The following is a 25,915-nucleotide window of genomic DNA, read 5'->3' on the forward strand; positions in this document are numbered from 1 at the left end:
TTAGGAGGAGGAATCGGGGGGTAGGAGGAAAATTTTGAAGGGTTTACGAGACAAAAGCGATCCTGTAGTGAGGTTGGTGACTTTTGTGAGGGCATGAGAATAGGGCTGTAAGTTTTCGTTATAAAATTTATACATTTTGGTTACTGGAAAAAATGTCTGTCATGATTCAAAGTGTTTTATGGCCAACAATAATTATTGCGAGCGTAGACGATAATTGAAAACGGGCACATGTGTTGAGTGCTAGATACTATTAGTCAAATGATAACAAAATAGTATGTGAAACTAGATAATATAAGCAATATGCATTAAAAATATGAGAAGTAGAAATTATTAGCGTTTTATTGATTGAGTATTAAACAGTGGCTATTGTAGTGATTAATTCTAATTTATTTGCAATATTATTAATAGTTGGTTTTTATTGTGAGTACCACAGACGTTGCAATGTTACAGTGCCCGTTTAGTAATAAAATTTAGGTTCAATATAGTTTGTACATATTTGTTCTTACGTGGGATATTAACACATAATGTTCATATAAATAATTACCACCCGATTGCGATTGGGATATTGTGGGGATCGGATTTAGAATAGCATCCCCCGATTTCGGGGTTAAAATGGGTTTGTACAGATAGCGAAGGTCCTTCAGTCAAGAAAATATATATGTACATATGTATATATAGTTGCCGTTGGTTTATGGTTTTTGAGATGTTTGCATTGAAAGTTAAAAAATTGCACTATATAAAATGCGTGTTTCTCCCATTTGTAATGGACTTTATAGTTATATTTTTAACTTTTATATCACCTAACACTTCAGTAATTCGTTTCTAACTATTTATTTTATATTAAATAGTGCAAAAATAACTTTTAGTCAACATTTAACTAATTGTTCATTTTGTTCATTTATTTTTGTTCAAACAATAACAAAAGGGTTGCATTCTTCCTAATAATCAGTGCTACCTTACGTTCATATTTTACAGAAGAACCAAAAGAAATAAAAAAACAAATAATACCCTAATGACAGGAAATATATAACCTTCGGCCGCGCCTCAAAAAATTAACCCACTGTCGTACCAACACCTGGGTGTGCTCAATTTTTTTGCGTTGAATTCCTTTTGGCTGGGATTTAAAAAAGCATCCCCGATTTCGGGGTTCAAATGGGTATGTACGGATGGAGGAGGTAGTCAAGATCAAGAAAATATATGCCGCTGTCCATAATTGAGATATATGTATTTAAAGTTGAAAATTTCGCAAATTTAATTTGGCAATTTCTCGATTTATAGTAACTTTTTCTTTCATATTATGCACTTTTTATACACTTACACTTCACTACAATATTTCTACATATATGCAAAAAGAGTTTTAATCGTAAAAACCTGACACACCCTGGTGTTGGATCGCCCAGGGTAATTTCGTTCGTGCTTTTCAGCTTTTTTTTTATTTATTTTTATTCTTTTCAATCGTTTGGGATATGGTAACACTTGTTATTTGACAACACGGAACACTTATTGTTATTGTGCGTGTAATAATATTTATGTAAAATATAAAATGCTTATTTTAAGCAAATATCTAAATAATAAATATAAAATAAATATGTGAAATATTGCAGTGAAGTGTAAGTGTATAAAAAGTGCATAATATGAAAGATAAAGTTACTATAAATGGAGAAATTGCAAATTGAAATTAGTGAAATTTTCAACTTAAAATGCAAATATCTTGAAAACTAAAAGTTTGCGGCGGCTATAATTATATATTTTCTTAATCTGGAGCATCAGCCCTATCCAACCATACCACTTTTAACCCTGAAATCGTGGGATGGTATACTAAAGTCTCCCCCCATTATCTTTGTTAAAAACCCGTTTAGTTACCCGCCACTGGAACTCGATACGTTGAGGGTTCCGTTAGGATGGTAAGGGTTATCCAGGTTTTCGTCGACTTCATTTAGCGGGATGCGCCAAACGAATTATTCGGGTCGCTGTAATTTACCCGTCGGTGCTCATACCCGTGACTGGACAGACAATCGTACATCTTTCAACATTTGGTACATATAATACTACCTTTTGCCACGTGCTCATCTATCAAAGTTATGAGCACCTCAGCAAACTTCATATTGCTGGGACATACCTCCAGCGTAAAGTCGTCACTCCCATCTTCAAACATCGCAAGAACCCAGTGGCCTTCGACTCTCCGCCCAAAAATTAGAAAAGATATATTAATTACGTAAAAAAACAATGATGTCTTCATTATTACCTTTGTTATATTCCCTCTTTCGAAATTTGCTCTCATCTCTTTGAACAGTTTTACCAGGGCCGCTAATTTTACCTACCGTTACCTGATGATCAACCTGGTCGTTGTTGTTTTAACGTCGACGTCGTCTAGCGGGACGTCAACGTCGTCTAGCGGGAGGCCCATGAAATGTGCTGTTTCGACGGGGTCGTACCAAAGTGAAAATGGTGTTAGATGAGTAGGGTTGGCAGGGCACGCAAAGAGGTGGTCAGTGTCATGCGGAGACTCGTTGTATGCAGGACATACATTGGATATGTCTGGGTATATTCGGGATAAGTCGGAGTTTAACATGCTACAATATCCAAAACGAACTTGCGCTAGGGTCACTCGCGTTTCTTGTGGAAGTTCGAGCTCTTAGTCTGCAATGGGTGGTTGTTTGACTCCAAGAACGCCATCCACTGGAAGGCAGTCGGTGAAGGTGTTGATAGCTCCACGACGTAGTTAAGGAAAGACCTCTTGATACTCCTAGGAGGCGGTTCCGCTCCAAGCAGGTGGCTACAACGGTGATTTTTACAAGGGTATTTGCGTACTTTTTCTTTGTCTCTTCCCAAATTGCTGCCGGGTAGCGACATAAGGATTTTGTTGCGGCTCTGTACCTTGGCGATAATCGCGGTCGTATGGGGAGTGAAGTAGCATAGACTAGCATAGTTACATCTAAAATCTTAGGATTATTGATGGCCGGAATTTTGACGCCATTGATTGCAATATTAAGTTCAAGTCTATACTCCTTCGTCCAGTTCGTAAATATGGTCGCTGTGGATTTAGTGGGGGAAAGTGTTAGGTTCCGTGCAGTGAGGAAACGAGAAAGGTCGGTGAGGTAGCCGTTTACCTTTGAACACATAGAAACCCCCTCTGGTGGCTGCGGGAGTTTCGAGATGTAGAAGTTAAACAGTAACGGGGAGAGGACACCACCCTGCGGAACCCTCTGTTTAATTCTTTTCAGTTTATATGTTTCACCTTGAAATAGTATGGATGATTGACGATCGTTCAGATAGTTCATGGTCCACCTCTTCAGTCCTGGAGAAAGCGTAGTTTTCTCAATGTTCTGCAGTAGCGTTGTGTGGTTGACTGTGTAAAGCTTTTGACAAGTCCAATGCTACGAGGATCGTTCTCTCACAGGGTGGTTTCTGGTTGAGGCCACGAACTATCTGAGCGTTTATGACGCTAAGTGCTGTGGTGGTGCTGTGCACTTTTCGGAATCCATGCTGGTGGCTGGCTAGGCTCAGGTGGTGAATGAAGGTCGGGAGTAGCAAGGTCTCAAGTATCTTCACTACTGGGGAGAGGAGAGTTATCGGACGATAAGACTCCCCTTTGTTGGCGGGTTTCCCAGGTTTCAGTAGTGGGACCACTCTTCCGACTTTCCACACATCGGGTATATGAAGAGTGGTCAGCGACAGGCTGAGGACCTTGGTGAGATATCTTACTCCCGTCGAGCCTAGATGCTTTAGCATTAGCATGTTGATTCCATCAGGGCCAATGGATTTGGAAGATTTTGCCTTTTTGATGACACCCTGAACCTCCTCATCGGTGAAAGTAAGTGGCGCGCCGTCGTTTGGCATTTTGCGCAGCCGTCGGTTAACATATCGTTTAGCTTTGTCTACCGAAGGGTGCAGTGTGAACTGCCCGCGGAAATAGCTAGCGCACTTCTTCGGGTCCGAAGAGGCATGACCATTGAATTGAACCTCAAATCGGACGTCGTGCCTCTTCGGGTTAGACAAAGCTTTGAGAGTAGCCCAAAGCTTACTCACGCCGGTGGAGAGGTTGCAGGACTTCAGGTGCTCTATGGTTCGAATCGTCAATATGTTCCGCCAGCTCCATCCCCCTACGATCGTTTGACAGCGCACCTATATTCGAGTGCTTGTAGGGTCACATGTAACTGCGGGGATGTATATATTAAATATTTCGAGTTCGAAATCACCTGACCGGATAGCTATACCCTGACATTCTAGAGTATCGATACGCGTTCACGATTCATAAACGCAACTATCTCCTTGATCTTACTCTGGATACCATTACAGTAAAATTGAAGAACGCGGGTGTCCGTGGGTGATCCTGGGGGTGATGGAGTGGCATGTAAGTGGTGTTTGTTGCAGCTGCAGAACCCGCGGGGCAGACTCCTTTAGCATGGGGTAACGTACAACTCACTCCACTCACGCGTGGTGCGCAGGCCGGAACACGCGGGGAAGTGACACCATCCAGTGCAGGAATTGCACTTAACTAATGTGACGTTCCGACGTATGACGGTCTGACACACGGAACAGACTATGCGAGGAACCAAGTGTTGCTCATTGGTTCTCGCCCGAGCGGAGCGGGATGAAGGTTGGGGGAGATAAGTCAGAGTGGGAGCTATGTTGCCCGTTTGAGCTCCCGGGGACCGTGGAGGTCCTCTGTTGGCCACTCGGGGTGAGTGACGGCGCGGCGCGCGAACTATGTGCAGATTGCACAGCCGTAGAGGCTAGTGTCGCAGTGTTACGTAGGCAACGGTGCGTAGAACCGGCTGTCGTGGGAATTGATCTAGTACCCTTAGTACCTTCAGCCGATATATAGTCAGCTTTTGAAAGCCAAAGGTATTAAGGACCATGAGGCCGTAACCCATGACGTGGGTCCAAATTTGATTATATTCAGCGCTAAACTATCTTTCTATTTAGAAAAAGTGTTCAATTAATTTCATTAAAATGTCATAAATATTGACCGACATAAAAGTTTTAAAATCAGATGGAAAGTTAATATGTACGGAAATTATTCTATTGAGTACATTGGGGCTAGAAGAAGATCTGGACTGATTGCATTAACTTCTGGCATAATTTAACAAAAATAAAGAATTTTTTTTTATTTGGCGTATTAAATTACAAAACATTTCACAACAAAAGAGTAGTAAAAAGTAAATGTTTGAAAATTTTACAAAATATATAAAGTGAAATTTTTTATAGAAATCATATAGGTCAATTATTTCATTAAAAACGTAACTGTGTATAAAACTCGCAAAATGCTGTAAGCAACTGCTGTTGTATATCCCGGTTACCTATGGACTAGTGTACAATTAGATGGGTTTCTACCCTTTTGAGTTGTATTTTTGTCATTTTTCATTTCTGATACTTTGTGAAGATTATATACTTTCGTATTAGATTGGCCTTGTATGTATATCAACATGCGTTGTTAACAAGAACATAATAAGCGTTTTATTGTGACGATCTTCCGATTCGTTGTCCATTTATCCTCCCATGGATTAACATGGAGCAAATAATGATGACACATATGCATATTACCATTAAGTCATTTTTGGCAACACGTAAAATCCACTACTCCCACAACCGATTTTGTCGGGGAAAAAGTCAGCCATAGGCACAGAGGTCCATATATTCGATATCAGGGGCTAGAAAAATGTTTCCGAAACAATCCGATTTCGATTATTTTTGAATGTGTGATGGAATGACTTGAAGACAATATTTTTGCAAAGTTTTGTTCCGATAGCTTGATTCTTAATTTAGGCACAGCGTAGTGACCAAATCCGTTGGAATTTAAAATTGTGCTATGTATGTAGTTGTAGTTCGATTTTGCTCATTTTCACACTCTAATAATGCTTTATGTTTAGCACAAATGTAAATTAGTTAAAATAAGCTTATTAAAATCTGCTCAGCTTAAAATAGGAAATTTGTATAGTATTCGATTTTTTCTTATCGTTAGATTTTTTCTGGATCGACGGAATGTCGTAATTTTCTTACACAAAAGTTGTATAAAAAGTCTAGTGCAAAGGCATACATGTGAAGCTAATTCCAATAATAATATTATATTGTAAGCCACTACTTCGAGTGTGTATTATAAATTTATTTGTGAAATATTATCTAAGATAAGCGATATATGAAAACTTAACAATGATTAAATAACATACTCCGACCATGAATACCACATAAATATATACATACATATGAATTCCATACGTATATATACAATATATACATATGTATATATGGTATTGCTGGAAATATGTATACATAAATTAAACTGTATTTTCTTGTGAGTAGTCAAATTAATTTCAAATATGCCTTAAAGTTTCCACAATACTTCAATGTGCAATTATTGAAATTTTTACATATGTATATTAGTGCTGTTTTTTAGGTACATAATGGGAATAGATAATGATAGAAATGTTTTTATAAAACGTTTAATTCAGAGTTAAATATTTGTTTTATTTTTTTAAATCTTAAGCAATGTTCGACGTTTCAATATTTTTCTTCATTCTTCATATAAAGAATTGTTTATCCGAAAACGCGTTTTAAGACATCTATTAAGTAATCAAAAGAGTCAAATAAGTGAAAGCATGTATTTGCTACGTATTTTTACTAAGTTATTTATGTACGAACACAACAGAGTGCTTTGTTCTTTGACATTTCCAACTATCATAATTAAATTGAGTGCATACAGTTTTACGGTGCTCCATACATAAGTGATATGGTCGGTATAATGAAGGGCAAATTAGACAATGGTTAAGTTATGTGGTATGATTCTTGTAATATATACCAATTATATCTGTTTGTATAATTTGAAAATTTAAGTTCAAAAGAACATAATTTTGCTAACTATATTATAGCACTTACAGATTATAAAATTATTTAAGGCTGCTTTCATAAGCGTCGGTGAAACGAAAACTTAAAAACTGTCAACTTTGGCCCTTGATGGAGATTTGGTTTGGCCCTTTGTGGAGATTCGTGGTGGTTGTGGTTAAAACCCAAATGCGGGAAGAACTGACCTTGTCAGTTGAATGTGGAGTTGCATTGCAACCGGGTGCCGGACCCATAGTACGGCAGAAATTTTAGATGGGCCTCGAACCCGACCAAGGTGGTTAGTGTGTCCATGCCACACTGCCAATTGGTACTGAAAATGTTTAGCATTCTCAGGGCGCTGATCAACGGAAAGCATTTTTGTTGTGCTTTTGAGAGCCGTGGAGTAAGACTGTCGTCAGCAGGACCCGCGCTAAACACACCGGATGTTGTCAACAGTGACGTGGGTTCCAAGTCGCGAGGGCGATGACTGACGAAGCTTTTGGTGTTGCTCAACGTCCGTTTACACAGCCGTATTAGCTTTGCAGGGATACCAAATTCAGACATCGCAGCATAAAGGCAGCTCCTTTTCCTTTCGGTCGGCAATCCATCGGCCCTCACCGCTTTGTTGTCCTTCGGATGGGTTATTCGAACTTCGTCATAGTCGGGAAATGGAACGTTTGCTCCGTCGTCATCGTTTGTGTAATCGGGTTCACCATCTTCTAGTGTTATGCTTTCACTGCCAATCAGCAGGCTAGTGAAGTGTTCTTTTATGTAATTTTGGTATGCTCTGGACAACCTCCTTGGGTTCTACAAGAGTATGCTTCGCTTTTGAAACCTTCTGTTATTCGCCGCATCTTTTCTCCAGCTTTGTTTTTGTGTGCAAATGCGTCTCGTTTCCCTCTTCAATTCTTGGCAAGTGTTGTGGTAGAATGTAACTTTGCGAGCTGGGCAGTGTAAAACCAATGGTTTCGTTTGCAGTTGTATGTAGAGAGCTTGAAATGACGTCCCACAGTTTCCTTATACCGAGTTGCTGACGAGCTCTCAAAGAGCATGAGGGCAAGTCAAATAGAAAATCGTTCGACTGTCTGTTGTGCGTATTTTGTTGCACAGAGGAGGGTGCGTGTCATGACTGCAACAATATAGTGGTCCGAGTCGATGTCGTCACCTCGGAGCATACGCACGTCTGAAACACTGATGACGTGTCTTCCGTCTATCCCATCATGATCTATCTGTTTGGAAAGCATTTTTGTTCGTTGTGAAACTATTACGACATTGTTACCTTTCATGAGAAAGCATCACGTTCTACGCCAAAATTCTGGCAACACTGCCAAAGCACACGTTCTTTCGGTAAATTGTTGCGCACCACTAGCTTTACTAACGCAACGTAAACATTTTGCGATAATATGGAGGAGGAATCAAAAGTGAATCTATATTTTTAAGTAACACGTTATGCGCGAAATAATTATTGTAATATTGCAGCAAAGAATCAGCAGAGCATCTGCAACAGAGTATCAAATTAGTAAAAGGGAAGCATTGCGGTAATTATTAAGCAGCCCGAACAAAGCCCTTCTCTTTTGTCGGGGCGTGAGCGCATTGTGGATAGGCGTTCATCCACCGGGGTGCATGCCAGGACTCGGCGACGGAGTCTCTCTCCCATCACAAATCCCACACCGCATTTGCGCTCTTTTATATGGCCCTGTAGTAAATGCCGCAAGGACCTACTCGCCTCAGTCCTTGTCCCGTCCATCGCATTTCTTGGACGGCGGTGATGTAAGCCTTAACTCTAACGAGAACATCAACCAGCTAGGCAAACGGCACCTTCCCAATTAAGGGACTGGGCATTCCCGGTGCATGGCCTTAAATAGTTATCCTTAGTGCGTTTGCCATGGTCGTCATCAAAAGGGGGTCTCTCATCCGAGGCTATTTGTGCTTTTTCATTGGGGGCGTTTCTGACGAGGTGGGTCCCAAACCCAACGCACAACCCTGTGGTCGCCTTCTCACTTCAGCTCGCCTTCAAACGGATGTTCTTTGGTTACCTAGGATACTTGGTGAAAGACCGGAAGTGGTGAGCTGCTTGAGACATATGTAAAATAATCGTTTCTGGCCACTCTCAAGTGAATGGCGCTCAGGGAGCCTTCCTCACAAGCGTTAACTATTATACCATCCATTCATCCTAGTGTAGTTTACTCATTTAATAATATTACGCGTGTTTTTTGTAAAGTTAATGTTATAATGTTAATTTTTCATATTTGTCTTTCCTTGCGGAATTCGGATTAATTTAATTGATATATACATATATATCCGTCAGTTTTTGTGTTATTGTAGTAGTCAATCTTCTTCTTCTTTACTGGCGTTGACACCGCTTACGCAATTATAGCCGAGCGCGCCAGTCGTTTCTTCTTTTCGCTACATGGCGCCAATTGGATATTCCAAGCGAAGCCAGGTCCTTCTCCACTTGGTCCTTCCAACGGAATGGAGGTCTTCCTCTTCCTCTGTTTCCCCCGGCATGTACTGCGTCGAATACTTTCAGAGCTAGAGTGTTTTCGTCCATTCGACCAACATGACCTAGCCAGCGTAGCTACTGTCTTTTAATTCGCTGAACTATGTCAATGTCGTCATATATCTCATATACCTCATCGTTCCATCGACGTCGACTCATCAGTTGTTGTCATCGTCCAAGCCTCTGCACCATATAGCAGGACGGGAATTATGAGTGACTTTTTGAGTTTGGTTTTTGTTCGTCGAGAGAGGACTTTGCTTCTCAATTGCCTACTCAGTCCGAAGTAGCACCTGTTGGCAAGAGTTATCCTGCGTTGGATTTCCAGGCTGACATTGTTGGTGGTGTTTACGCTGGTTCCCAAATATACGAAACTATCTACAACTTCAAAGTTATGACTGTTAACAGTGACAAGTCGCGAGTGCGACGACTGTTTGTTTGAGACAGGAAATATTTCTCTCTCGTTGCTCTCGTTCACTGCCAGACGCATTTGCTTTGCTTCCTTGTCCAGTCTGGAGAAAGCAGAACTAACGGCGCGGGTGTTGCGGCCGATGATATCAATAGTATAAAGTATATTTCTAAGAATAGTAGATTATATTGAGCTGATGACTGAGGATCTCTTTAATGCGATGCAATGGGCCAATCCCGTTCAATGAAAAATATTCCCGGATATTGATTTTCACTCGCCGTTATTCACGCTATGGGAACATATTTGGGAAGAAACTCCGCAACCTTCCATTGGAATGTCGTCTAGCGAATTATATTCGGCGCACTCCTTAACTTTAATTCACTTTTGGTTACACGGATAACTTTTTTATATATAATACTATGAGCAAATAAGTAAGGAAGACCAAGATTAAAGTCAGGAAGTACCTTCAGGTAGATAAGGCTTTATCGTTTTATAGGGGCTATTGCGAGTTTTTACCCAATTTTATTTATTCTAAGCACAGAAAGGCTCCGTTATTAGTAAAACATGATCTCTTAATTTTATTAAAATAACTAACATATTGGCTGATATATGCGGTATAAAGTCACCTGGAAGTTCGATGATGGTATCGTATATATTGGCTAGGGGAAGGTCTTCGATGAATGTTTTAACATTTACAGAAATGTGTTAACAATACCATAATACTATGGTATTTCGTTTACTACGGTTGATGACATACCAAATCTCAGTATTTGTTTTATAAGCCATAGATATTTCAAAAAATTGTCAACAATAAATGTGTTGATCTGTATAATGGGGAAAGTAAATGATGTTATTTCTAATAATGAAAAATTTCAGTAAAACAAAAAACAGAAAATTTAAAAAAAAATATGGAAGATTGAAATTCTCATATTCGATATGTGGGGACTGAAGAAAACTTATCCGATTTTTTTGCATAAAAGAAATTACGCTCTCTGAGTTTCATTGAGTTATCTCACAGATTTACCGATTAAGTTTCAAAATAATATATGTCACATATTGCCCAATTTTTATTAGAAAAAAGTCAGCCATCGACATGTCCAATATCTTATGGCTTTAAAAGTTATGGTCCAATTGCGACTAGCATCTGTCAAGAAGAACAAGTTTGTAAGTTATTCTCATAAAGAGCGAAGTAACGAAATAGCAAGAAAATTAAAAACTAGCAGGAACTAGCAAGAAAATATGAAAATGTTGTTTTTCACAATTACGTCATATCTTGACGTGAAAATTAAGCAATAGAATTTTTATTTTCACAATTCAAAACTGTCCATATAAACACAATCAAAGCGTCAAATACCGATTGTACACACATGTGTTTTAACAGCTGTTTCTTCATATGGTAACAAAAACTAGCTTCTTACGATTTCAACTTGAGCTACAATGAATCATACGAAATTTTAAATTTCAATACGAAAGAGATAAGTGTAGTAAAGTCGGTCTGGTAAAGCAAATATTAATCATCGAATCATGTTAGATCCGTTATCACGGAGAAATCCGTCTTCGGGGGTAGGCTTTCCTGATCTTGAATGACAACTGGCAAATAAAATGGTTGTGTACCACTTAGAGTTTACTGCATTGCGTTATTGTAGCGGCATGGTTGCGACATATTCAGTCTTTCCAAAAAAAAAGGACACTATTTTCTTGGAAATGCTTCGTACGCGAAAAGCTTTTTTGGATCCGGCTCATATTGAAACATAGAATCGACTGCTGACTACTTTCGGCCTCACGTATAAATCTACGATTCATGACCTAGCACGTTGTCATAGATGTGTTTGAAGCACGACTATCGTGTTTTTTACATTTCTCTAAGCCGATCGACACGAAAAATTTTTGAGCACTTCACAAATTGTACGGGATCCAACATGACAATTTCCTAGAATCATATCCTTATGAATTATTGAATGTATGGTGGTTCTAATAGGTCACATGACGACCTTGCAATAACGGTTTGTGCACAGCATCAATAGTAACTATAACTGCTTTTGAACGACCTTCACAAAATCCGTGTGGGATCTTCGACCTCGATTGTATTCACCATATCATTGATGAAGCTATATCGCCGCAAATTGAATTAAGTTCATAAATGCACTATTGCTGAGATAATTCACGTCGAAAGTTGTCAAAATGGTCTGAGTGTGTAAATTATCAAAAATGTCAGACTTTACTATAAAGTTGTGAGTTACCACTTTGTAACGCTTGGGCTCCTGAATTCCGAAATATAAAAGGCAACTTACGTAGTGATACTTTCTTTAGATTTCGATTAATTTAGTAGAAGACATTTGTTGGAATAAATCAATAGAATTAACTATACTTTATTTTACTATACAATAGATAATCCTCTTTAAAACTTTGTTTAAGTAGTACACATGACGACTCTCATCTAAAGTCTTTTGAAATCAATTCATAAATTTTTCTTCATCATTTGCAAGAAATTTCTTTTTAATTCATATATCTATGTATGAGACTGTGGGCAAAAGACTTTTTATTTTAATTTCGCGCGAAAACATATTCGTCAAAGTGTTTTTCTGGATTAGTATAACTATCACCGATATCTGTGCCAAATGTCACATCAAAGTAATTATTAGTGTTTAGTATACGCTTGTCTTTCTGAAGCGCGTAAAGTGTATTCGGCGATTTTTATGATGAGGGGAATTATTCAACAACGAATTTCCATTAACTTTTGAATAACATTGTTTGTGTTTTAGTGTTTTTGATTGATTAATCAAAGAGCGTCGAGAAGGCGTTGATGACGAACCAAGTCCAGGACGGTGAAAATCAACTGATGATCAATATGTCAATAAACTATTTTTTTTATAAGTACTTAATTCTGCCATAAGTTCCGTTACAAGTTCACGCTATTATACAAATTAAACTATAATACATTTTTTAACAAAGTTAATTTTATTTAGTGAGCGATGTATAAAATTTTATTCGAAAGGGTAATCTTTTGCTAACAAACAAGCCTTCAGACGAGTCAGCCGTTAAAAGCCAAAAACTTTTTGAGTCTCTCATTTTCCATGTTCTCCAACTCAGGAAATTTTCTTTTCAGCTACTGCTTGGTGGTTTTTGATTTGTATTCTGCAGAAAATCGCGAATAGTTTTTATTGCTGAATTTATTCGAACCACGTTAGGGCGACCACTTCTCTTTTTGCCATCAAGTGTTAACGCTTGGGCAAAACGTTTAGGCGGTAAACAAACATTGTCGAACTATTAATTCACCTATTACGGTCTTCAACTCCACTCGGTTGAACTGATGTTAAAGCAATTAAATTTCTGATCATCCCAACTCATTTTTGGTATTACGATTTTCAACTATTTTCAGTGGAAATTTCATTGGTGTTTCCAACTTAAAAAATTAAAATTGCACAGGTAATTAAACAGCTGAAATTTTTTAAACGAAAAATCAAACCTATTCTATCTAATTATTAAAACGGATATTGATTTAAATTGACTTCTAAATAATATTTTTTGCAGATTCATAATTTCGTTTAAATGAGGAATTATTTTGTTTTTTACTCAATTAGATGAAGGAACGTTACCACAAACTCTCCATTTCCTTGCTGTCGGCAGTTATCAAGAATGCATTTTAAATTAAAAATCTCTTCTATTCATCTTTAAGTTTTATATGATTATTTTTTATGTTAATTAATGGAATCAACCTCGAGAATTATTTACACAATATTTAAAAACAAAAATTACTATTTATAAATAAAATAATTTAAAAATTCAATTCACTTGGTACGAAAAAAGTATAGCGTACAAAGAAATATTTCATATTAAATCAAACCTATTCGAAGTATTAATAACTTATGTAGTTACCGTTAGACAAAATAACTGTGTGTATGCGCCTCGGCATGGATTCAATTAGAGAGCGAAGGGTGGAAATCGGTATTTTCTTCCATTCGGCTTCAATGCACATCCTTAGATCTATAACAGTATCAAATTGGCCACCAAATCCATTAATGCTATATTTCTGCCCATAAAGAAACGTTTTGTTGCAGCGCGTTATCTTGCTGAAAAATCCATAGTTCCTCACAAAATCATTCCGAAAACGCTATTGAGACGTTGTTTAATAGTTTGACATAACTCATAGCATTCATTTTATGCGTTACAAAACAAATTGGGGTTGCACCATTATATCTGGATGCCCCCCATACCATTAAATATCCTTTCTGGAAATGCCTTGTATTTTGTCATTGCCGTTTAAATTAAATTTTTTTCATCACTAATCACAACTTTTATCCACTCGTCGTCCCACAATAAGTACCTTTGGGTATATTGCATCCTTGCAGTTTTGTGTCGAGGTAGCAACTTAGGTTGAGGCGGTCGTTTGACATACTGGATGTTACTATTCTCTTTCAAAATCTGCTGAACTCGACGGACGGATGGACACTTCAAGATTTAGTTGAAGCCTAATTTTTGCTGGGGAAATGTTTTTACTGACTGCCAAATGCTTTATTTACCGTTTCGACCATTCATCAACCGCATCGTTTGAATTTTAGTGCGCTAAACAAGCGATAAATGGGTTCCGCGAGCATTTTTAAATAAGTTACTAAATTAAATCGTTTGGATGAACAAATATTTTTTTAATTGTTTATTTAAAAAAACTCACTTAAAAAATCTTTAAAAACAGAATAAATGTAACGTCTTGCCGATACTGAATACTTTTCCTTATTGTACGCTATAATTATTTCGCTCTGAATGCGCAAATTAAATAGGAAGTAACGGTACTACAAATATACTGGTGCCACTAATAAGTACTGATCAACAATGAACAAATAGGTCGCAATTGCTTACATGCATTCATTTTCAAAAAACGTTTGTATACTTCGATAAATTCCCTTTTTTTATTTTGTACATTATTCTTATTTTTTGGACTGTAGTAAATTGTATCGAATCTTTATGTTCGAAACACTTCCCGCTGTACTTTAATTTTATTTTAATGTTTCAAAAATGTAGCTTGTCTCGTCCAGTTTCGAGCTAACCAAATTTTCCACATTTCTATAGATTTGTACATGCTAAGTGATAGTTTTAAATTATAAACAAAATAATTCTTTTTAAATATTTTCCATTTCGAATTTACAAGCTAATTTTAATGTACTAACTATAATGATTTTAAGTTTAATTAGCGTTATTTTTTTAATTTTTTTATGTTTAGTTTTACGCATTTTCTCACAAACAACCAAATACGTAATACGATACTTCTTAAATATTATTATTTTTATATTATAATTAAATAATAATATATTTATTAATTAAATAAATTATTAATCAGGGTTGTTATCTGAGTTTTCAAGGAGAAGCCATTCTCAAAGTAATATCTTGTTATACCACTCAGCACAAGTAGGCCGACAGCTTAAATCCAGTAGACCAAAAAAGAGGAATTCGTGCAAGAGAGTACCTCATTTAAGTGGTATAACCGCTATCTTCAATGCTACCAAGTTTTATTCAGCATATTTTAGATCAGCTTTACAATTGTGACTAGTTTAAATAACGCATTTTTTGTATTTTTAAAACTTTTAAGACTTAATTCATTGGCTGCACAATTTGACGAAATGCGTAGCCGAATGAAAAGCCCTTTTTATGTTAAAAAAAACTTCAGAAATCGTCATATTCTTTGAAAATTTGACCAAATTTTCGTGCAGATACGAGTATCAGCGTACTCAAAAAATGTTATCAACATTATTGAATTTGTGTCGCATCGCACAAAAAATCATGCTAATGTAAAGTGTCGAACGATGAATTTTCGTGTGTTTATAGTAATTTATAGAAAACAAAAATAAAGGGTTACAGAAACATTTTTTATGTTAGATATAGGCATATACATAATATGTTTTATCATAATTACCATAATATTAACTAATACTATATAAGTATGTCATATACTTCTCTACTTTAATTTTTCATTACAATATTTATCTTTATGTTCGAGATTAAAATTAACGAAACAATTAACGATCTCTATATTCATCGTATTAATGATATTTTATAATACTAATTGAAACATTCTCGATTAATTATATTGAGATATTCTGCATTAATACCGTTACATACGATATAAACTCAACGAAAGAGACGAAATTTAGTATACCCAATAATAAAATAGAGGAGAAGCCAACCAGGGGGCGAAAAGGATTCTATTAAGAGACTTATAGATCAACCTTTCAGCTAAATCACATATTGGATACAAGTTAACTCACATCTCGATTTTTACCATTTATTTGATGGAAGGTACCGCACTTTGTGTAAAATTTTATTCCAATATCTTTATTTAGGTAATAGCAGCCCGCACGGCTTCGCACGGGTATTCAAGAATCATTTCAAAAGTTATAATTTTGTACTCACTCTCCCACACATACTTTCTCATGAAAGTATTTTTGTATTATTATTATTTTTCTTAATTTTTATAAAAAGGTCTTTACTATACATATATTTTACTTTCTCTGCTCCTGAAAAATAATTTATTGAGTCAGAGCTTCCCTGTAAACCATTACACTATTTATTTATTTATTTAATAAACCATACGCCAATCGGCTTTATACATCGAATAGTTAGTAAAAATATACAAAATGATATAGAGATAAGAATGTGGAAAGTGTTATATATACACAATCGGTTAAATGTAAGTAAAGAGTTAGTGGTAGATAAACAGTAAATTTTTGGTTTGCGAGATGAAAGCTTGATATGTCCCTCCATAAAAATCAATGTCTGCGTGTAATGAGTTTACGAAATTAGCAATCCTATTATTTGGTCCGTGGTATACGTAATTTCGTTGAGTCTTCGTTGTTTTTAACAGTCTGTTATGCCTGAGCGAGAGGCTAGTAGGATCAAGCTCAAAACTGCTGAGTGCTTCTGAGGAGTCAATCAGACCGTTGACAATTTTGTAGAAAAATGCCGCATCAGAAACCTTCCGACGCGAGGTTAAGCTGTTGAGTCTGAAACGGGAGCGGATGTCCTCGGTGGAGAGTCCCTGCATCCTTAACGATTGATGGAACAACAATGTCTTGCAGAATTTGTTTTGTATTCTCTCAACTTTGTTGATGAGTGTATCAGTATATGGAGACCAGATTACACAGCCATACTCTAGTATTGGCAGTACAAGTGAACGGTATAGAGTGACCAGAGAATTCGGGTTTTTGAAATCCCTTCCTGTTCTGATGATGATGTCCAAGCACTTAAAAGATTGCACAGTTATTTTGTCAATATGCTTTGCAAATGTGAGTTTGTTGTCTATAATAATTCCTAGATCCTTGATTTCGGTTAATTCCTGTAGATACTCGTTGTTGAGTTTGTAGTTGGTGACAATGTTGTTATGAGAGCGTGAGAAGGATACGACAGCGCACTTTTTCGCATTGAGATCGAGATTATTTTTAAGGCACCAGGTTGTTAGGCAGTCGATATCTTGTTGTAGTTGTGTGACATCGGAATCATTAGAAATAATTCTGAAGATTTTCAAATCATCGGCATATAGCAGACATTCAGACTGTATATTGTTTACAATGTCATTGATAAAAATATTAAAGAGTAGTGGTCCTAAATGCGATCCCTTAGGAACTCCAGATGTGACCTCATATTCTCTAGACAGATGTCCGTCAACCCTGACTTGTAGGAACCTATCAGTTAAATATGAGTTAAGCCAATCCAGTGCGGTGACATTGACGCCATATTTATTGAGTTTTGAGACGAGTATCATATGGTCGACTCGGTCAAAGCTTTATTAAGATCGGTGTAGATTGAATGTATCTTTTGTCCTTCATTCAGTGCGTTGAGTATATAGTTGACATACAGGTAGAGATTTGACACGGTTGATCTGCCACCCACGAATCCATGTTGTTTTGTAGTGATGATATCCTTGAAGGTTAGAGATAGTTGAGACAGAACCAACTTTTCGAAGAGCTTGGCTAATGCTGATTGGATGCAGATGGGCCTGTAGTTAGTTACTTCAGATCTTAGGCCACTTTTGTGTATTGGACTCACATAAGACAGTTTCCAGGCACGAGGGAAACTACCTGCTTGAAGAGAGTAGTTAAAAATATGAGTGAAGGGCTCACAAAGCTCAATGCGCAGTTTTTTTAGGAAACGTTTGGTATGCCATCGGGTCCGGCACCTTTATTTGGATTCAATTTGAGTAGCTGCTGGAGAACATCATTGTATTGGACCTCTAAGCTGTGAACGTTGGTTGACGATCCATTTGAGTTAGCATCAACGAGCTGATTGCCGTTAGTATGTGTGGAAAATCTAGTCTTGAAATATGAGGCAAAAAGATTGCTAAAACCCGGGCCGGTGTCAGCTATTTGGTCCATCCAGGACATTGAGGATGGTATATCAATGTTATTTTGTTTTTTATCTTTTATAAATTTCCAAAAAGCGTTGGTGTCAGACTGGACCATGTTCTCAACTTTGTATACGTAAGTACTGTAACATTCCGCAGTCCCTCCTTAGAGTACTAAAACGGTTGTAATTGTGTCGGTTTACCTTTTTCTTGTATTGAGTGTGTGCTGATTTTTTGAGTTTAATCTTGCTTATGAGTTCATAGGAGAACCAGCAGGGATAGGTAGTGATAGATTTTTTGTGAACAGGTACATATTGTGATATTCCTACTTCAAGAGTATTGTATAACCAATTGACTTTACTTTCAATAGTGTCCAGTGCGTACAGTACCGTCCAATTGACTCGGTGAAAGAAAACGTTGAGGCTGACGTAATCAGCTTTCTTGAATGAGTAAGTGGCTGGATTAAAATGTTCTAAGTTGAGTTAAAATTTTAAATTTATGATGAAGGCAGGATGATATTTGTCCTCAAGAACGAGAGGTAGATTTTTATCCACGTAACCCTCAACATTGCTGAAACAGAGGTCCAGAAGATTATTCTAGAGGTTGTTTATGTTGTTTATTTGGATGCATTTCAGTAAAGCAAGTCCATCGTATACAAATTTTTCGCAATCGGCTCTGGGGGTGCTGCTTGACAAGTTGAAGTCTTCTACGATTAGTAGTTTTGCGTTATTGTATTTCACATTGATATAGTTTAGAGTTGTAAGTAGTTTAGGATAAGTTTCTAGTGTTGTAAGAGGCGGCATGTATACACATCCAACAATAATATCAAGTACAGTACCTTTGATTTTTACGAATACCAATTCCAAACCTCAAATTCCCTGCATACGGTGCATCTCCACTGTACATCATGCTTTTTGATATTAGTAGCAATGAGCTAGTATCAACTTGCTTCTTAGGTGGCATGTTGAGTATTAATGTATTCGCACTTATAAATGTTAAACAGACGTGAGTAGATCACTATTGTTGTGCAACAGGGGCAGAAGTAAATAATTTATACTTATGAGTTTACTTATTGATTTTCACTTATGATTTAATAAATTTTTCACTAATTTTTAGTTTTTTTTAACGGAGCGTTCTTAACATACACGACTGAACGGTAGCTCTCAGAGTTACATCGAATTTATTTTGTTAACTTTAAATTATCTGGAGAGTTACGATCATAGTTTTGTTTAAAACATCTTATGTATACATACATATATTGGTGATATTCAGTGCGGTTTGTAGTTCGTTAATTAAATATGTAAATTTTTAGCATTGGAGCTATGTTTGACCGTAATGATATAATAAAACAGATTTGCAAGAATGTGGACTTTGGCCTGAAGATGGTAAAAGGCATAAAATTATCTTCCCTTATTTCTATGAAAAAGGTTCTTGTACCTACGTATGTTGTTTAAAAAATGTACAGAATGTGTGTGATTATTAATAAAAAAATTTCTGACAGGCTGTGGCGGCTCCTGCATATTAGGGAGTTTGACTTTTTCAGAAGCACAGTCCATACTATTCGGTTCATCAGCCCATTTTTCGCCAGAACAGTTAGAGCAGATCCTATTTGTGGCTCCGATTTGTAGGGAAGGCTGTTGAGCATAATCAATCTGTGGGTCGTATCTGAAAGCCAATCTGTTACTAATACTAAATATTAGCTAAAACTTGATTAGGACCTCTTGTCGTTGCTGTCCGTTGTCTTTCTCTCTGATCATGAAGGCGTTGGAGACGCTCAGAGCTCGACTCCCTAGTGAAAGCTTGTATATTTCTAATATTTTTTCTTCATGCCGTTGCACACGCTCCGTACTCCACTCTCGAGCGCGTACTTGGGAGGTTCTGAAAATTTGTTCAGTAAGCCGTTGCGATCGTTCGATACTCGACTCCCGCGCGGGTACTTGAGAAGTCCTTAAGTTTTGTTAAGCAAGCCTCTTCGAGCGCTCGATACTCGACTCTCCGACGATTTTCAGTTTCTGATGACGATTCTCTATCACGGCGTGTTTTTGGTCCTGGGAACTATTTCTAGAAAGGTGAGATGTAGATCTTTTGGAAATTTTAAAATGAAAAAAAATTAAACTGTACAAATTTTTGCTTAAATCTATAAAAATGTAATTGAAAAGTTATTAGAACTACTTGAGTCACAAAGCTGTGTGGATAGTTAAAGGTTACAATTTTATTATTGATTGAAAAATTAAAAAAAGGATTTTTAGGAAAATTTTTTATTTCCTATGAATTTTATAACTCAATGAAAAAAATTGTTATGAATGATGAAACTCATAGTTTTGTAGGAAATTGACTGCTCTATAAAAATGGTCTCATATGATTTTTCGATTAAGTTAAGGTGGATCAAAAAAAAAAAATTTTTTTTTCGTTTGGTACTCTAAAAAATAGGTTCATAGACACCTCTAAGAGAGCCTATAAGTTTCATCATTCATAATAATTTTTTTTTTTCATTGAGTTATAAAATTCATAAGAAATAAAAAGTTTTCCTAAAAATAATCAAACTTTAACTGTTAATGTCTTTTAAACGTTTGGGCTTACGAAAAAATCATAATAGACATTTTTTGTAGCGCGTTCAATTTTCTATAAAATCTAAGGAACAAGATATTTTTTCAAGTAGTTGGAAGCGAGATATAAATTTTTTTATCTGATAATAAGAAAAAATAGAAAACTGTATGTAGGAGGACTTTCCCGTTACAATTAAAAACTCATGTTTGGAGAGGCTTTCGTAAAGGTGTCTAGGAACCTATTTTTCCGAGAACCAAACGAAAAAAAATTTTGTTTTTGAATCACTCTAATATACATATATACATGTATATATACATATGTATGTATGTATACATTTATATATACATATGTACATATGTATACATTCAGTAAAGATAATATATTCTAGCAAAATTGATTTGATTTCGCACCGACCGCGCGACTGAGTTGGCATTTATACATACGTATGTATATGTATGTACTATGTACATATGTTGACTCTTCTCCAGTACCCCAGTCTCACCTACATCTCTTATTATTATTACGGCGCATATGTACCATTACTTGAAGATAGGCTGAATTAGTAGGTAAATACATTTGTACATCTTATACATATATATGTTTACAGTTAATATTTTAATGAGTTGGCATATTTGTAGTTTTTTATTGAAATTAGTACCCTCAAATAGATCGTTGAATATGGAAAAAAATTGAAATCAGTAATCCTACAAAATGATACAATAGATATGTAAAAATGCAGTACCTCGAAAAAATAATAATAACCTACACTGTTTTTACGGTTCAAGAGCTCGAATCTGCTCGGCATCATTTTGAAAATGAAATATCAAGATATCAAATGCCCTCATAAAAAAATTTCCAACTACAATAGCCATCGATTTGACAGTTACTATGCTGTAAACTTTTGCTTGTGGAGTTGCCCCGTTATGGTGCCGCCTATTCTAGCAGCTTGAGCGGCGAACATTCGGCGACTATGCGACATTTTTCAAATAACTTACAATTTTAAACTTGTGATATCTTTCGATTGGAATGTCGAAATTTAACATTTATTGTGACAAAACTATAATAGTTAGACATATGCTTTCGCGAGATTTTTTGGAGATAATTATATAGTCTGTAATGTGTAGTATATTATTTTGTTCGATAAAATACCTACACTGGAAAGTCTAACGGTGTGATATCACTCGTCTTGGTGGCCAATCGATCGGCCCCAAACCTGAAATTATCTCTTCACTGAAGTGTTTTCTCAATAAATGCATTGATTGATGCGATGTGTGGGAAGAGGCACCGTTTTGTTGCAACCAAATTGTGCTGAGATCACGATCATCAGGCATCAAAAAGCCGTTATAACGGCGCGATTACGGTCGCCACGGACGGTTACATTCGCACCGGCATCATTTTTGAAGAAATATGAATCGGTGATTCTACTCACAAACCACACCAAACCGTTGTTTTTATACCCTGAACAGGGTATATTAAGTTTGTCACTATGTTTGTAACACCCAGAAAGAAGCGTCGGAGACCCTATAAAGTATATATACAAATGATCAGTATGTTGAGCTGAGTCTGTCTGTCTGTCCGTCCGTCCGTCTGTATATATACGAACTAGTCCCTCAGTTTTTAAGATATCCTTTTGAAATTTTGCAAACGTCATTTTCTTTTCAAGAAGCTGCTCATGTGTCGGAATGGCCGATATCGGACCACAATAACATATATGTAGCTGCCATATAAACTGAACGATCGGAATCAAGTTCTTGTATGGACAACTTTCACATTTGACAATGTATCTTCACCAAATTTGGTATAGATTATTTTCTAAGGCAACAATGTAATCTCCGATACAGCATATAGCTTCCATACAAACTGAACACATAGTTACTAAAAGAAATACACCTGTGAAGGGTATATTAGCTTCGGTGCAGCCGAAGTTAACGTTTTTACTTGTTTTTTTAGATGAAATGGTAGCCCTTGAATCTTTCCAGATCGAAAACGTTGGATCTTCTTTTCAAGAGTCTATAGAGCAAAGCGATGTCGCTTGGGAAGATCGAGCGGCTTCAGTTCTTGCACAAGCTGTATATTGTACACTTTCAATTTAAGATGTCGATGTAAAATGCGCCAAGTCGTTCCATACGTCCGAGTTACTGTGAATGACGCCGAATCTTCTCTTCACTATCTTAATGTACACTCTTAGCTACGGCTGCTATATTTTGTTCACTGCGTGCTGGACGTGATCTGTTCGTCGATTATTATCTACTAATGAATCCTGGGTCTCAAGAAGGGTGATGGTGTTGCGAATACGCTCTGTAGACCTATTACATTGACCACAAGTTGAGCAAAGCACGCGAAACACATTCGTTCCAGAACGTGAATTTTACAACAATGTTGAACAAAAAAACATGAAAGCTTGACACGACTCACTAGTGATCTGTCAAAAATTTGCTTTTGAAACAAATGCCTCTACTTAGATCACCCGCTAGTACATAAGAGAAATTATTAAACAAAGTTAAGATTTAATTGAAACAAAAAAAAATCCATGAAGGTGATTGGAATGATAGAGGCTGTTTTTAGCTTGTTACTGAAACTATCAGCAACCTGTTAAGTGAAGCTTGCATGGAGGTGTCGTTTTCATGTGAGGCCTGGACCATTTTACGCAGTAATTAATTTTTATTGCCCATAAAATTCACGCAGGGTTTTTCACTCGAAATTTCACCAAAGTGTAACCCATGACCCATTTTTGTACATTGTTATAAAAGCCATATTGACTACATGGAGACAAATTGCTATTGTTCAGCGTTTTAAGGTTTTTTTTGCTACCCCTACTAGGAGGTGAAGAAAACGACAGTGTGTAAACCAAGAGAATATGAGTTAACCTATCGATAAAATCAGTAATCTGTATAACATAAAAAAACATAACTCTTTTTAATCAAATTGGAGTGTATTATTTTTTTATTTTAACATCACTTAACTGAATTAAATACAGCTGTTCACGATATAAAACTTCTTCATTACCACGAAAGAAACAAGTATAGCACTTTTCCCCTCGCGTGGAAAGTATCCCTCCCAAGCGCACTTACTATTACTAGCCTCCAGGTATTCCGGAATGAACTTCTACAAGTTTTTGCATATCTCTCCCCTCAAACCATCTAAACCTGGGAACCGTTTAGATCTAACCAGGCCAAACGCGTAATCCAACTCCCTATCATCTAATGGAGGGACAGGTATCTCTTGTGCTTGAGGTGTCTAGCTCCTACCTGGGAAAGAACGCAACCTAGACGAACCTCCGCACTCTCTCCACGACTATATCAGAGTCTCACCAACCCGAAAGAAAAGAGGTGATATCCTCCTTCTTACGACCCTGGCAGATCCTCTTGACCTGACCCCAAGAAGACGAAATTCCTCCAACCCTCCTTAATTTTAAGCAAAAACTTTTTGTATTCCCTCTTCGCATAACTAAATTTTAATCAAATTATGAAGTTTTTTCTAACGGCAGTGAGAAATTATCAGAATCAACGAGTACTGGAAACATTTCAATGCTAAACAAGAAACGTAAATTCTCAACGAGCAAAGAGTGAACAGAGAGTTGTCCATGGCAACGGAATAAGTCCCATCGTATAAAAGAGAAAAACACGAGTACAACGATTAATCGAAGTGAGCTTTGGAAAAGAAACCAAAGGCAACTAGTTTTTTTTAATTCTAACAACGTTTGAGAATTTTGGAAAAAACTGTAGATAGAATTGTCAGCAGCACTTATTCAATTCGTAACGGAGGCAATCGAATTTCATCACTTTTCAACGTCTGTGGCAAAAAGTAAAACTGCTAATGGGCAATAAAGCGGCCAAAGTTTTGCAGTTGATAGAAATATACGGTTCTGAAGAAGTTGATGCTGAAGAAGTTGAAGAAAGCAGTGAAATGTCTGCTCTGCAGAAGCAAATGGACGAGATGCGTGATATGATTTCGGGGCTTGCAAAGTCTGTGAGTGATCTTTTGGCAGTTAAGGTGAGGCATACAACGTTACAACCAAGTTTAACAATTTTTCCGGCCAATATAAGTAGCTACAATATTTCATCTAATAACACAATCTCTGGTTAGCCGGCAATGTGTAAGACTCCACAACATGAAATAATAATACAGCGACGACAATAGGGCTATCACCGTTGGGAATTACGACTCAACGTGAATGGAAGCGAAATACAGTCCACGAAATCATTGGATTGTTACCTGATTTTTGATTTTTGCAAAGGTAACGCAACTACAACAGGCATATAATTGGTGTGAGCAAGAAGTTTTGTTAGCAGCTCAGTCTAAGCTAAAAGGCGTCGCCAAAGAATGGCTTGACGCACAAAATGTGTACCAGCGTTGGTCTGTTTTCGTACAAGCTTTCCAACATGATTTCCAATTTACAATGAGCGCAGCAGAGGTGCACACGGAAATGTTGAAGCACAAACGACGTGTAAATGAGACATTAACGCAATAATATTTTGCAATGTAGAATAGTGATAGACGAGGTAAGATTGACGAAGCGTCAATAAATGCGTACATTATTCGAGGGTTAAAGTATAGTAATTTAACCCGAACTCTTATGGCAATGACTATACCAACGTGCAATGATTTGTTGCGGTTACTTGAGGGTTTGTCAAATTTACCATCGTCACCAAAGAATGTAGAGAGTCATACGAATTTCAAAGATTATTCTGCGCAAAATACGAATACGGGCAAGAATTTGATTAAATGTTACAATTGCAACGAATTTGGGGATATCCCGGCAAAATGTACCAACCCGCAACGTAAACCTAGGTGCAGTAAATGCAACAAGGTGGGTCACGAAGCAAAGTCCTGTCGTTCCGTTAAGGCAACAATTGCTAAAGTTTTAAGTGAGAATGTATATCCACCCTAATGTCAAACGTGGAATTAAACGGTCAGCAATACTTCGCTTTTATTGATACGGGTAGTCATACGTCACTCATAACGGATTCGAAAGTTCTAGCCAATGTTTTTAAGAAGGCTTGCATTAAGAAGTTAGAAGGTTTTGGGGGTGCAACAGTTTATAGCACAGCAGATATCGATGTCGAATTACGAAGTTGCAAGTAGTACCTGATGAATTTATGCCATACGATGTGTTTATTGGACGAGATGTTTTATGCCAGAAAGATTGTACTTTAGCTATTCAATCGGGCAGCATGCAAGTTCAGAGGAAAACCGCGGAAAATTAAGACATTGACAAAACATTGAATGTTGACGAGCTAGATGATTTATGTAAGTTATTGCAAAATTTCGACGATTGTTTCGCAAGATATGGCAAAGCTTGGACGATGTA

At 36.9% G+C, this 25,915-nt stretch overlaps 1 protein-coding gene across 2 annotated transcripts in view; it reads left to right on the forward strand.

Moving 5' to 3' along the window:
• Positions 1-204: 204 nt before the first annotated feature.
• Positions 205-25,915, forward strand: part of LOC120780937 (equilibrative nucleoside transporter 1-like) — a 135,931-nt gene continuing 110,220 nt past the window's right edge. The window contains exon 1 of one of the 2 annotated variants that reach the window (XM_040113167.1): positions 205-272. The gene's annotated coding sequence lies outside the window, so the exon portion shown is untranslated. The other variant, XM_040113166.1, reaches the window with a different exon arrangement.

The sequence above is a fragment of the Bactrocera tryoni genome, unplaced genomic scaffold, assembly GCF_016617805.1.
Source record: "Bactrocera tryoni isolate S06 unplaced genomic scaffold, CSIRO_BtryS06_freeze2 scaffold_25, whole genome shotgun sequence".
Classification (NCBI taxonomy): Eukaryota; Metazoa; Arthropoda; class Insecta; order Diptera; family Tephritidae; genus Bactrocera; species Bactrocera tryoni.